At 50.7% G+C, this 13,778-nt stretch overlaps 1 protein-coding gene across 5 annotated transcripts in view; it reads left to right on the top strand.

The window, feature by feature from the left end:
• ARHGAP9 (Rho GTPase activating protein 9) overlaps positions 1-13,778 on the top strand; it is a 166,007-nt gene that overhangs the window by 34,600 nt on the left and 117,629 nt on the right. The window lies entirely within an intron of this gene.

The raw sequence follows: 13,778 nt of genomic DNA, 5'->3' as shown, positions 1-13,778 counted from the left end.
ATTGGTGCGAGACCTAACGCTAGTCCTACCTGTGCTTGATAAACAGAACAGGGGCCAGTGGGCAATTACGGCAGCATTCGGCTTACTCACAACTTCCTTCCAGATACCCTCCAGTGTTACTACGCACACATGCAATGGGAGGAGGGAGGCAAGCTGCAAGCCCCACCTGAGTTGGCTATTATGGGTGCCTGGCCTCACAGGTGCTACCGTAATGCTGCCTGGTAGATATTCAAGGCGCATTAATGTTGGAGTTTACACACCTCCAAATTTAAAATTTAAACAAACAACAAAAAACGTGGTCTCAAATGGCTGGAAGTGCTCAACCCCAAATGCGGTTGTGCATTTATACTGGGGGAGCAGATCCTGCCCTTGTAGTCCGTTGCTAGGGGCGATCCCCAGCATAAAAATGCATACAATGGAGGATGCCTGCAGCGGACTACAAGTGCCACAATAGAATCCTACACCAGATAAACGGTGTGGATATGTAACAATTAGAATACAATACAGGAATATGGGTGCACTACTGTGGTAGATGTAAACAATACATTGGCTATCCCTCAACACTGATGTTAAAATTGAGACATTCGCCAGTGTATCCTTATATGAAGGACACACCAGAGCCCGCACACCAGCGCCAAGGTTTCTCAAATTGGTGCGAGACCTAACGCTAGTCCTACCTGTGCTTGATAAACAGAACAGGGGCCAGTGGGCAATTACGGCATATGTTAATATGTTAATATGTTTTATATATGGAAAATGGAACAAGAGGGGTGATTGGAACTTTTATTATGGAAGGGGTTAATATGCGTTTTATTAGACTTTTTTTTACTAGTACACTTTATTAGTCCCCTCAGGGGACTTTTAGGAGGAATGATTAGATTCCTCATACAGATCAATGCAGTTCTATTTAAAACATACAGCTCCCCATCCATGCCAGCTTTTCCTAGGCTCCAGCTTGATTCGCATCCATCCTATACTGCCAAGGTTGGTCATCATGGTCCTTGTCATCATCATCATCACATCACTTTCACCTCGTGTAGGTTTTTTGTAGCCTATTCCGGCAACATATTTGTCAACTCCTCCTCCTCCTCACGTCCCACTTTCTCATCCACCTCTTCTCATTCATAGTTCTGCCAACCAGATGTGAACCTTCTTCCGTCCCTCTTTGCTCAATCATCACAGTAAGCGTTTGCTCCAGAAGGATTATGAGCAGCATAACATCATAAATTCTACTGTTGTCCTTGCTGACAAATCTTGCTGCCTCTTCGAAAGACATGAGCACGCGATAGGTCTCTCTGATTAGCTGCTAGTGCCTAAGCTAAAAACCAAATGGGCTCCAAAAACTGTCTGTCTGCTGCATTAGGAAATTTCTCACTGCTTTGCGCCGCTGGTACAGGTGGTCCAACATGAGTAATGTTGAGTTATACTGTGTTGGAATATTGCAAATGAGGCAGTTTTAAGGAAGACAATTTTGGTGCTGTAGGTATATTATTCTCCCAAACCACACAACCTCTGGAAGACAGTGACAATTTTTCCTTGATGATGCTGCTCCTACTACTACCATAACGCACCAGGCTGCTGCTACCTGTATTGTGGTGAAGAGGGCAAAAAAGCAGGGGCCCCCAGCTGCTCCAAAGCAAAAATAAAAGCCAAATCTTGACTTTTATTCCATGTGTATTAAAAAACAATGGATATCCAACAAGTGTTGGATATTTGTTGTTTTTTAATGGTGAAGAGGGCTTTTTTTGGAATGGTGAAGAGTGCGGGATATGGCCCGCTGTTTGCCTGCCCTGCTCTCTGAACACAGATTCATCTTTCAGTCATGGGACATATTGCGGTGGTGAGCTGAATATACCCCCTTCTTTCATTTTTTCTTGCTACCTGTATTGTGCCTGGGCAAATGAGTGGTCCCCACAGAGCTGTCATTGCCACCAATATGCTTACTGGCAGAGGACATGACAGGGGTGCAACTTGGCCTTGTTATTGTTAAACAAATACAGACATGGTAAAATCTTTCCTGTGTTACTGTTCCTCTGGGCTTGTTTTTAGACCTTCTTAAAGGGGCACTCCGCTGCTCAGCATTTGGAACAAACTGTTGCGAACGCTGGAGCCGGCACCAGGATCTTGTGACAACATAGCCCACCCCCTCACGATGTCATGTCCCGCCCCCTCAATGCAAGTCTATGGGAGGGGGCGTGATAGCCGTCACACAACCTCTCATAGACTTGCATTGAGGAGGCGGGATGTGATGTCATGAGGGGGCAGGGCTATGACGTCACGAGCTGCTGGCTCCAGCATTCAGAACAGTTGGTTCCAAACACTGCGCAGTGGAGTGCCCCTTTAAGGTGCTACAGAATGTACAGATAGTAGGAAGCAAAGGGACTAGAGTGCTTGCATGAGTGTCATGGACCTCAAACAGTGGATTGTCTAGGGTGCCAGAAGTTGGGCTGATACAGAAATTGTGTTTATCTTACAATTAATGTCCATCTCTTAACACATTTGGTTTTAGGTTTAATATTTTGCAATGACTGACACTTTCACCAACCATATTTTCTAACAAAATATTCAGCATAAAAAAATATATAAATTAGATAAACCTACTGATGTTGATGGGGCTGGCAGAATGTTTATTGTGTGTAGGGACCTTATGACTCTTGTGTTGAGGGGGAGGGGGATCAGGCATGTTGGGTTTCAAATATTCAACCCTTTTGTTTTTAGAGACTTCTCTAAACACATGAATGCTATGAATGCTAAGTAGAACTGAGTGTTCACATGTGTGGAGTAGATATAGTTATCACTTAAAGGGGAAATGCAGCGCAAAACTTTTAAGTTTCCCTGTGCCCGGGCTACAAAAACTAAAAAAACAAACTTTATCTCACCTTCCTACGTTCCCCGGTTGCGCCAGTATCAGAGTCCCATTCCTCTGGCGCTTCTCGGCTCCGTGCTTCTTATCCTCGGACTTCCCACTGCGGTCTGCATATCGCCAACTGCAGCGATGTCCCACCTCGGCCGGTGATAGGCTGAGCTCACTGTCATGTAAGGAGCTCACTGTCACTTATTATTTTATTATCTTTTTATATATATTTTTTTCTTTTCACTTAGTGCACATCTAATTCACACTATAGGCATGTATTATCATTTTCACATTATTAAATACTATAGTCATCATTATTCATAAAGTGCTTCTTATTTATGTACTGCATGTACATTATCCTATACATAGTAACTTATATACTATATTTTTGCAATTTTTTGGTTTCGTTCTTTACTCACAAACTGTTACGCCGAGCGCTCCGGGTCCCCGCTCCTCCCCGGAGCGCTCGCTTCTCTCTCGCTACCGCAGCGCTCCGGGCAGCTCCACTGACCCGGTGCGCTGCGATACCGTCTCCAGCCGGGATGCGATTCGCGATGCGGGTAGCGCCCGCTCGCGATGCGCATCCCGGCTCCCGTACCTGACTCGCTCTCCGTCTGTCCTGTCCCGGCGCGCGCGGCCCCGCTCCCTAGGGCGCGCGCGCGCCGGGTCTCTGCGATTTAAAGGGCCACTGCGCCGCTGATTGGCGCAGTGGTTCCAATTAGTGTGTTCACCTGTGCACTCCCTATTTATACCTCACTTCCCCTTCACTCCCTCGCCGGATCTTGTTGCCATTGTGCCAGTGAAAGCGTTTCCTTGTGTGTTCCTAGCCTGTGTTCCAGACCTCCTGCCGTTGCCCCCGACTACGATCCTTGCTGCCTGCCCCGACCTTCTGCTACGTCCGACCTTGCTTCTGTCTACTCCCTTGTACCGCGCCTATCTTCAGCAGTCAGAGAGGTTGAGCCGTTGCTAGTGGATACGACCTGGTCACTACCGCCGCAGCAAGACCATCCCGCTTTGCGGCGGGCTCTGGTGAAAACCAGTAGTGACTTAGAACCGATCCACTAGCACGGTCCACGCCAATCCCTCTCTGGCACAGAGGATCCACTACCTGCCAGCCGGCATCGTGACAGTAGATCCGGCCATGGATCCCGCTGAAGTTCCTCTGCCAGTTGTCGCCGACCTCACCACGGTGGTCGCCCAGCAGTCACAACAGATAGCGCAACAAGGCCAACAGCTGTCTCAACTGACCGTGATGCTACAGCAGCTACTACCACAGCTTCAGCAATCATCTCCTCCGCCAGCTCCTGCACCTCCTCCGCAGCGAGTGGCCGCTTCTGGTCTACGACTATCCTTGCCGGATAAATTTGATGGGGACTCTAAATTCTGCCGTGGCTTTCTTTCCCAATGTTCCCTGCACTTGGAGATGATGTCGGACCAGTTCCCTACTGAAAGGTCTAAGGTGGCTTTCGTAGTCAGTCTTCTGTCTGGAAAAGCTCTGTCATGGGCCACACCGCTCTGGGACCGCAATGACCCCGTCACTGCCTCTATACACTCCTTCTTCTCGGAAATTCGAAGTGTCTTTGAGGAACCTGCCCGAGCCTCTTCTGCTGAGACTGCCCTGTTGAACCTGGTCCAGGGTAATTCTTCCGTTGGCGAGTACGCCGTACAATTCCGTACTCTTGCTTCAGAATTATCCTGGAATAATGAGGCCCTCTGCGCGACCTTTAAAAAAGGCCTATCCAGCAACATTAAAGATGTTCTGGCCGCACGAGAAATCCCTGCTAACCTACATGAACTCATCCATCTTGCCACTCGCATTGACATGCGTTTTTCCGAAAGGCGTCAGGAGCTCCGCCAGGATATGGACTTTGTTCGCACAAGGCGTTTTTTCTCCCCGGCTCCTCTCTCCTCTGGTCCCCTGCAATCCGTTCCTGTGCCTCCCGCCGTGGAGGCTATGCAGGTCGACCGGTCTCGCCTGACACCTCAAGAGAGGACACGACGCCGCATGGAGAATCTCTGCCTGTACTGTGCCAGTACCGAACACTTCCTGAAGGATTGTCCTATCCGTCCTCCCCGCCTGGAAAGACGTACGCTGACTCCGCACAAAGGTGAGACAGTCCTTGATGTCTACTCTGCTTCTCCACGTCTTACTGTGCCTGTGCGGATATCTGCCTCTGCCTTCTCCTTCTCTACTATGGCCTTCTTGGATTCCGGATCTGCAGGAAATTTTATTTTGGCCTCTCTCGTCAACAGGTTCAACATCCCAGTGACCAGTCTCGCCAGACCCCTCTACATCAATTGTGTAAACAATGAAAGATTGGACTGTACCATACGTTTCCGCACGGAGCCCCTTCTAATGTGCATCGGACCTCATCACGAGAAGATTGAATTTTTGGTCCTCCCCAATTGCACTTCCGAAATCCTCCTTGGACTACCCTGGCTTCAACTCCATTCCCCAACCCTGGATTGGTCCTCTGGGGAGATCAAGAGTTGGGGGCCCTCTTGTTTCAAGGACTGCCTAAAACCGGTTCCCAGTACCCCTTGCCGTGACTCTGTGGTTCCCCCTGTAACCGGTCTCCCTAAGGCCTATATGGACTTTGCGGATGTTTTTTGCAAAAAACAAGCTGAGACTCTACCTCCTCACAGGCCTTATGATTGTCCTATTGACCTCCTCCCGGGCACTACTCCACCCCGGGGCAGAATCTATCCTCTGTCCGCCCCAGAGACTCTTGCTATGTCGGAGTACATCCAGGAAAATTTAAAAAAAGGCTTTATCCGTAAATCCTCCTCTCCTGCCGGAGCCGGATTTTTCTTTGTGTCCAAAAAAGATGGCTCTCTACGTCCTTGCATTGACTACCGCGGTCTTAATAAAATCACGGTAAAGAACCGCTACCCCCTACCCCTCATCTCTGAACTCTTTGATCGCCTCCAAGGTGCCCACATCTTTACCAAACTGGACTTAAGAGGTGCTTATAATCTCATCCGCATCAGAGAGGGGGATGAATGGAAAACGGCATTTAACACTAGAGATGGACACTTTGAGTATCTGGTCATGCCCTTTGGCCTGTGCAACGCCCCTGCCGTCTTCCAAGACTTTGTTAATGAAATTTTTCGTGATCTCTTATACTCCTGTGTTGTTATATATCTGGACGATATCCTGATTTTTTCTGCCAATCTAGAAGAACACCGCCAGCATGTCCGTATGGTTCTTCAGAGACTTCGTGACAATCAACTTTATGCCAAGATAGAGAAATGTCTGTTTGAATGCCAATCTCTTCCTTTCCTAGGATACTTGGTCTCTGGCCAGGGACTACAAATGGATCCAGACAAACTCTCTGCCGTCTTAGATTGGCCACGCCCCTCCGGACTCCGTGCTATCCAACGTTTTTTGGGGTTCGCCAATTATTACAGGCAATTTATTCCACATTTTTCTACCGTTGTGGCCCCTATCGTGGCTTTAACCAAAAAAAATGCCAATCCCAAGTCTTGGCCTCCTCAAGCGGAAGACGCCTTTAAACGGCTCAAGTCTGCCTTTTCTTCGGCTCCCGTGCTCTCCAGACCTGACCCATCTAAACCCTTCCTATTGGAGGTTGATGCCTCCTCTGTAGGAGCTGGAGCGGTCCTTCTACAAAAAAATTCTTCCGGGCATGCTGTTACTTGTGGTTTTTTTTCTAGGACCTTCTCTCCGGCGGAGAGGAACTACTCCATCGGGGATCGAGAGCTTCTAGCCATTAAATTAGCACTTGAGGAATGGAGGCATCTGCTGGAGGGATCAAGATTTCCAGTTATTATTTACACCGATCACAAGAACCTCTCCTATCTCCAGTCTGCCCAACGGCTGAATCCTCGCCAGGCCAGGTGGTCTCTGTTCTTTGCCCGATTTAACTTTGAAATTCACTTTCGGCCTGCCGATAAGAACATTAGGGCCGATGCTCTCTCTCGTTCCTCGGATGCCTCGGAAGTTGAACTCTCTCCGCAACACATCATTCCTCCTGACTGCCTGATTTCCACTTCTCCAGCCTCCATCAGGCAAACTCCTCCAGGAAAGACCTTCGTCTCTCCACGCCAACGCCTCGGAATCCTCAAATGGGGTCACTCCTCCCATCTCGCAGGTCATGCAGGCATCAAGAAATCTGTGCAACTCATCTCTCGCTTCTATTGGTGGCCGACTCTGGAGACGGATGTCGTGGACTTTGTGCGAGCCTGCACTGTCTGTGCCCGGGATAAGACTCCTCGCCAGAAGCCCGCTGGTTTTCTTCATCCTCTGCCTGTCCCTGAACAGCCTTGGTCTCTGATTGGTATGGATTTTATTACAGACCTACCCCCATCCCGTGGCAACACTGTTGTTTGGGTGGTCGTTGATCGATTCTCCAAGATGGCACATTTCATCCCTCTTCCTGGTCTTCCTTCAGCGCCTCAGTTGGCTAAACAATTTTTTGTACACATTTTTCGTCTTCACGGGTTGCCCACACAGATAGTCTCGGATAGAGGCGTCCAATTCGTGTCAAAATTCTGGAGGGCTCTCTGTAAACAACTCAAGATTAAATTAAACTTTTCTTCTGCATATCATCCTCAATCCAATGGACAAGTAGAAAGAATTAACCAGGTCTTGGGTGATTATTTACGACATTTTGTTTCCTCCCGCCAGGATGATTGGGCAGATCTTCTACCATGGGCCGAATTCTCGTATAACTTTAGAGTCTCTGAATCTTCCTCCAAATCCCCATTTTTCGTGGTGTACGGCCGTCACCCTCTTCCCCCCCTCCCTACTCCCTTGCCCTCTGGTTTGCCCGCTGTAGATGAAGTGACTCGTGATCTTTCCACCATATGGAAAGAGACCCAAGATTCTCTTTTACAGGCTTCATCTCGCATGAAAAAGTTTGCCGATAAGAAAAGAAGAGCTCCCCCCATTTTTGCTCCCGGAGACAAGGTATGGCTCTCCGCTAAATATGTCCGCTTTCGTGTCCCCAGTTACAAACTGGGTCCACGCTATCTTGGTCCTTTCAAAGTCTTGTGCCAAATTAATCCCGTCTCTTACAAACTTCTTCTTCCTCCTTCTCTCCGTATTCCTAATGCCTTTCATGTCTCTCTTCTTAAACCACTCATCATTAACCGTTTCTCTCCCAAATTAGTTTCTCCCACTCCTGTCTCCGGTTCTTCTGACGTCTTCTCAGTGAAAGAGATACTGGCCTCCAAGACGGTCAGAGGAAAATGGTTCTTTTTGGTGGATTGGGAGGGCTGTGGACCTGAAGAGAGATCCTGGGAACCTGAGGACAACATCCTAGACAAAAGTCTGCTCCTCAGGTTCTCAGGCTCTAAGAAGAGGGGGAGACCCAAGGGGGGGGGTACTGTTACGCCGAGCGCTCCGGGTCCCCGCTCCTCCCCGGAGCGCTCGCTTCTCTCTCGCTACCGCAGCGCTCCGGGCAGCTCCACTGACCCGGTGCGCTGCGATACCGTCTCCAGCCGGGATGCGATTCGCGATGCGGGTAGCGCCCGCTCGCGATGCGCATCCCGGCTCCCGTACCTGACTCGCTCTCCGTCTGTCCTGTCCCGGCGCGCGCGGCCCCGCTCCCTAGGGCGCGCGCGCGCCGGGTCTCTGCGATTTAAAGGGCCACTGCGCCGCTGATTGGCGCAGTGGTTCCAATTAGTGTGTTCACCTGTGCACTCCCTATTTATACCTCACTTCCCCTTCACTCCCTCGCCGGATCTTGTTGCCATTGTGCCAGTGAAAGTGTTTCCTTGTGTGTTCCTAGCCTGTGTTCCAGACCTCCTGCCGTTGCCCCCGACTACGATCCTTGCTGCCTGCCCCGACCTTCTGCTACGTCCGACCTTGCTTCTGTCTACTCCCTTGTACCGCGCCTATCTTCAGCAGTCAGAGAGGTTGAGCCGTTGCTAGTGGATACGACCTGGTCACTACCGCCGCAGCAAGACCATCCCGCTTTGCGGCGGGCTCTGGTGAAAACCAGTAGTGACTTAGAACCGATCCACTAGCACGGTCCACGCCAATCCCTCTCTGGCACAGAGGATCCACTACCTGCCAGCCGGCATCGTGACACAAACTATGCGGTTCCCACACATTGTGAACAATCCTAGATGTATACTTATTCTACATGCTCCGATCTCTTGGATCTGCGCCTGCGCGATTATCGTCTAATCATGTGATCACATGGGGACTCACGTGACTCGGACGAGTCACGTGTGTCAACAAACTACGTCACAGGCCGCTTTTGACCAGCAGCGTAGTTGACGCGTGCATAGTGCTATCGCCGATGATACTGGGGCTGACGCGTGCGCAGTACTTTTTGTTCGGGGTGGACCACATTAGCTAAAGGCGGAAGTACATAGGACGGAAGTCCACGCCAAGTTATTGCATGCACACAGTGCCCATACTATGCAGGCTCGGACCACGCACCTGACAGGTATCTTTTCTATAATTTGTTTTGTATATAAGAAGGAGACTGAGAATCTTCATACATACCCCTGAGGAAGTCACCTGGGAGTGACGGAACGCGTGGGGCTTTGCTCTCCCTGCCCTTTTGGTATTGTAATACTGCTCCTCCGTCTGTGGATTGCTTTTTTTGCACTTATTGTTACGCCGAGCGCTCCGAGTCCCTGCTCCTCCCCGGAGCGCTCACGGCGTCTCTCTCCCTGCAGCGCCCCGGTCAGACCCGCTGACCGGGAGCGCTGCACTGACTTTGCCGGCGGGGATGCGATTCGCATAGCGGGACGCGCCCGCTCGCGAATCGCATCCCAAGTCACTTACCCGTCCCGGTCCCCGGCTGTCATCTGCTGGCGCGCGCGGCTCCGCTCTCTAGGGCGCGCGCGCGCCAGCTCTCTGAGACTTAAAGGGCCAGTGCACCAATGATTGGTGCCTGGCCCAATTAGCTTAATTAGCTTCCACCTGTTCCCTGGCTATATCACATCACTTCCCCTGCACTCCCTTGCCGGATCTTGTTGCCTTGTGCCAGTGAAAGCGTTTAGTGTTGTCCAAGCCTGTGTTACCTGATCTCCTGCTATCCATATTGACTACGAACCTTGCCGCCTGCCCTGACCTTCTGCTACGTCTGACCTTGCCTCTGCCTAGTCCTTCTGTCCCACGCCTTCTCAGCAGTCAGCGAGGTTGAGCCGTTGCTAGTGGATACGACCTGGTTGCTACTGCCGCAGCAAGACCATCCCGCTTTGCGGCGGGCTCTGGTGAACACCAGTAGCCTCTTAGAACCGGTCCACCAGCACGGTCCACGCCAATCCCTCGCTGACACAGTGGATCCACAACCTGTAAGCCGAATCGTGACAGTAGATCCGGCCATGGATCCCGCTGAGGTGCCGCTGCCAAGTCTCGCTGACCTTACCACGGTGGTCGCTCAGCAGTCGCAGCAAATTGCCCAACAAGGACAGCAGCTGTCGCAGTTGACCGCCACGTTACAGCAACTTCTGCCTCTGCTACAGCAGCAACCATCTCCTCCGCCAGCTCCTGCACCTCCTCCGCAGCGAGTGGCCGCTCCTAGCCTCCGCTTGTCCCTGCCGGACAAATTTGATGGGGACTCTAGACTCTGCCGTGGATTTTTGTCTCAATGTTCCCTGCATATGGAGATGTTGTCGGACTTGTTTCCAACAGAACGGTCTAAGGTGGCGTTCGTAGTGAGTCTTCTTTCAGGAAAGGCCTTGTCTTGGGCCACACCGCTCTGGGACCGCAATGATCCTGCCACAGCCACAGTCCAGTCCTTCTTCGCTGAAGTCCGTAGTGTCTTCGAGGAACCAGCCCGAGCTTCTTCTGCCGAGACTGCCCTGCTGAACCTGGTCCAGGGTAATTCTTCAGTAGGCGAGTACGCCATCCAATTTCGTACTCTTGCTTCCGAATTATCTTGGAATAACGAGGCTCTCTGCGCGACCTTTAAAAAAGGCCTATCCAGTAGCATCAAGGATGTGCTGGCCGCACGAGAGATTCCTGCCAACCTGCAAGAACGTATCCATTTGGCCACCCGCATTGACATGCGTTTTTCTGAGAGACATCAGGAGCTCCGCCAGGAAAAAGACTTAGATCTCTGGGCACCTCTCCCACAGTATCCTTTGCAATCTACGCCTGGGCCTCCCGCCGAGGAGGCCATGCAAGTGGATCGGTCTCGCCTGACCCAGGAAGAGAGGAATCGCCGTAGGGAAGAAAATCTTTGTCAGTACTGTGCCAGTACCGAGCATTTCTTGGTGGATTGCCCTATTCGTCCTCCACGTCTAGGAAACGCACGCACGCACCCAGCTCACGTGGTTGTGGCGTCTCTTGGTTCGAAGTCTTCTTCTCCACGTCTCACGGTGCCCGTGCGGATTTCTCCTTCTGCCAACTCCTCCCTTTCAGCCGTGGCTTGCTTGGACTCTGGTGCCTCTGGGAATTTTATTCTGGATTCTTTAGTGAATAAATTCTGCATCCCGGTGACCCGTCTCGTCAAGCCGCTCTACATTTCCGCGGTCAACGGAGTTAGATTGGATTGCACCGTGCGTTACCGCACTAAACCCCTCTTAATGTGCATTGGACCCCATCACGAATTGATTGAATTTTTTGTCCTTCCTAACTGCACCTCTGAGGTCCTCCTCGGTCTGCCATGGCTCCGGCTTCATTCTCCCACCCTTGACTGGACCACCGGGGAGATTAAGAACTGGGACTCTGCTTGTCATAAGAAATGCCTCTCCCCCCCTCCCAGTCCCGTCAGGCAAGCCTCAGTGCCTCCTCATGACCCCCGTCCAGGTGACACACTGCCCCGTGCCAAGCTTCACCCTCTGCCCTCCCTCCCCATTCCCACTCCTGCTGTACTGCCTGCCTTTGAGGAAACCCTCCATTCACTCCCGGTGTCCTCGTCCCAGGTAAAGCAGTTGTCGGACAAAAAAAGGGGGAGACCTAAGGGGGGGGGGGTACTGTTACGCCGAGCGCTCCGGGTCCCTGCTCCTCCCCGGAGCGCTCACGGCGTCTCTCTCCCTGCAGCGCCCCGGTCAGACCCGCTGACCAGGAGCGCTGCACTGACTTTGCCGGCGGGGATGCGATTCGCATAGCGTGACGCGCCCGCTCGCGAATCGCATCCCAAGTCACTTACCCGTCCCGGTCCCCGGCTGTCATCTGCTGGCGCGCGCGGCTCCGCTCTCTAGGGCGCGCGCACGCCAGCTCTCTGAGACTTAAAGGGCCAGTGCACCAATGATTGGTGCCTGGCCCAATTAGCTTAATTAGCTTCCACCTGTTCCCTGGCTATATCACATCACTTCCCCTGCACTCCCTTGCCGGATCTTGTTGCCTTGTGCCAGTGAAAGCGTTTAGTGTTGTCCAAGCCTGTGTTACCTGATCTCCTGCTATCCATATTGACTACGAACCTTGCCGCCTGCCCCGACCTTCTGCTACGTCTGACCTTGCCTCTGCCTAGTCCTTCTGTCCCACGCCTTCTCAGCAGTCAGCGAGGTTGAGCCGTTGCTAGTGGATACGACCTGGTTGCTACTGCCGCAGCAAGACCATCCCGCTTTGCGGCGGGCTCTGGTGAACACCAGTAGCCTCTTAGAACCGGTCCACCAGCACGGTCCACGCCAATCCCTCGCTGACACAGTGGATCCACAACCTGTAAGCCGAATCGTGACACTTATACTGCATTATTGCCTGATTTGCATTATATATATATTTATCTGATGACTTTCTGTTATTTTGCACATACCACTTTGGAGCATTAGTTATATCTCTATATTGATATCAGGGCAGGGTAGGGGTTGGGGGGTCATGTCCCCTTCCCCAGTGATGTTTTTAGGCTCACTTGGGAGCCTTTTTAAATGTTTTTAGATGTATGTGTCTCCTCTTATGGTTTCTACTAATAAAGTTCCTTGTATTTATACTCATTTTTGGGTGTGCACTGTCTGCAGCTTGCTTTTCTTGGTATAGATAAGTCTTTTTTTGCTGCTAGTAGCACCCCAACTTTATTGTTGTAATTTATTGGTTGAGCCCTTCCTCCTTTGTTGTAACAGTGAGCTCAGCCTATCACCGGCCGAGGCGGGACATCGTTGCGGTCGGCGATACGCAGACCGCAGTGTGACGTTCCGAGCCTAAAAAGCACGGAGCCGAGCATCACCGGAGGAATGGGACACTGATACCGGCACAATGGGGAACGTAGGAAGGTGAGTTAAAGTTTGTTTTTGTAGTTTTTGCAGACCGTGCACAGGGAAACTAAAAAGTTTTGGGCCGCATTTCTATTTTAAAGGAAATCTGTCATCAGTATCACTTGCACTAACCTATCATACAGGCTTGTAGTGCGGGTGATACTGATCAAAATGATACTTATGGCGTCCCGAATGTCCAGCCATTCCGCCGTAATTCCTCGATTTCTGTATATTCAAATTAGGTCCTTGGGGCATGGGCGGAGCTAAGGAAGTGGTGCATGCACCATACAATAACACGGCCACGCTCGCAGGGAGGGGGATTATGAATATGCATGAGCCGGGTAGAGTGTCCGCCCGGTGAAGATTACATCAGAGTGCCCAGAGCTTAGGATGTAGCTCCGCCCACACCCCAAGGATCTAATTTGAATATACAGAAAACAAGGAATTACAGCAGAACGGCTGGACGGTTCGAGACACAGTAAGTATCATTTTGATCAGTATCAACTGCACTACAAGCCTGTATGACAGGTTATTGCAGGTGATACTAATGACAGATTTCCTTTATATTGAGTACCTTACAACTGATATATTACATTGTTTTTGGATAAGTTACTGTCTGGTCACACTTATCTAGTGGGTGAAAGAATGCATCTCAAATGTTAAATTCTTGTTTACCCTGATATCTGCTATAGGGGGAGAGTGGATTAGTTTTTCAGTCGATCTAATGTATATTATCAGCTTGCAGCTTTCAGAATGTAATCTAGTCCCAGTGAATTGGTTACATTTCAATGAATATTTTCTTATTGCC

Source organism: Hyla sarda, chromosome 2 (assembly GCF_029499605.1).
Source record: "Hyla sarda isolate aHylSar1 chromosome 2, aHylSar1.hap1, whole genome shotgun sequence".
In the NCBI taxonomy this organism is placed as follows: Eukaryota; Metazoa; Chordata; class Amphibia; order Anura; family Hylidae; genus Hyla; species Hyla sarda.
This window is presented reverse-complemented; position numbering and strand designations above follow the sequence as displayed.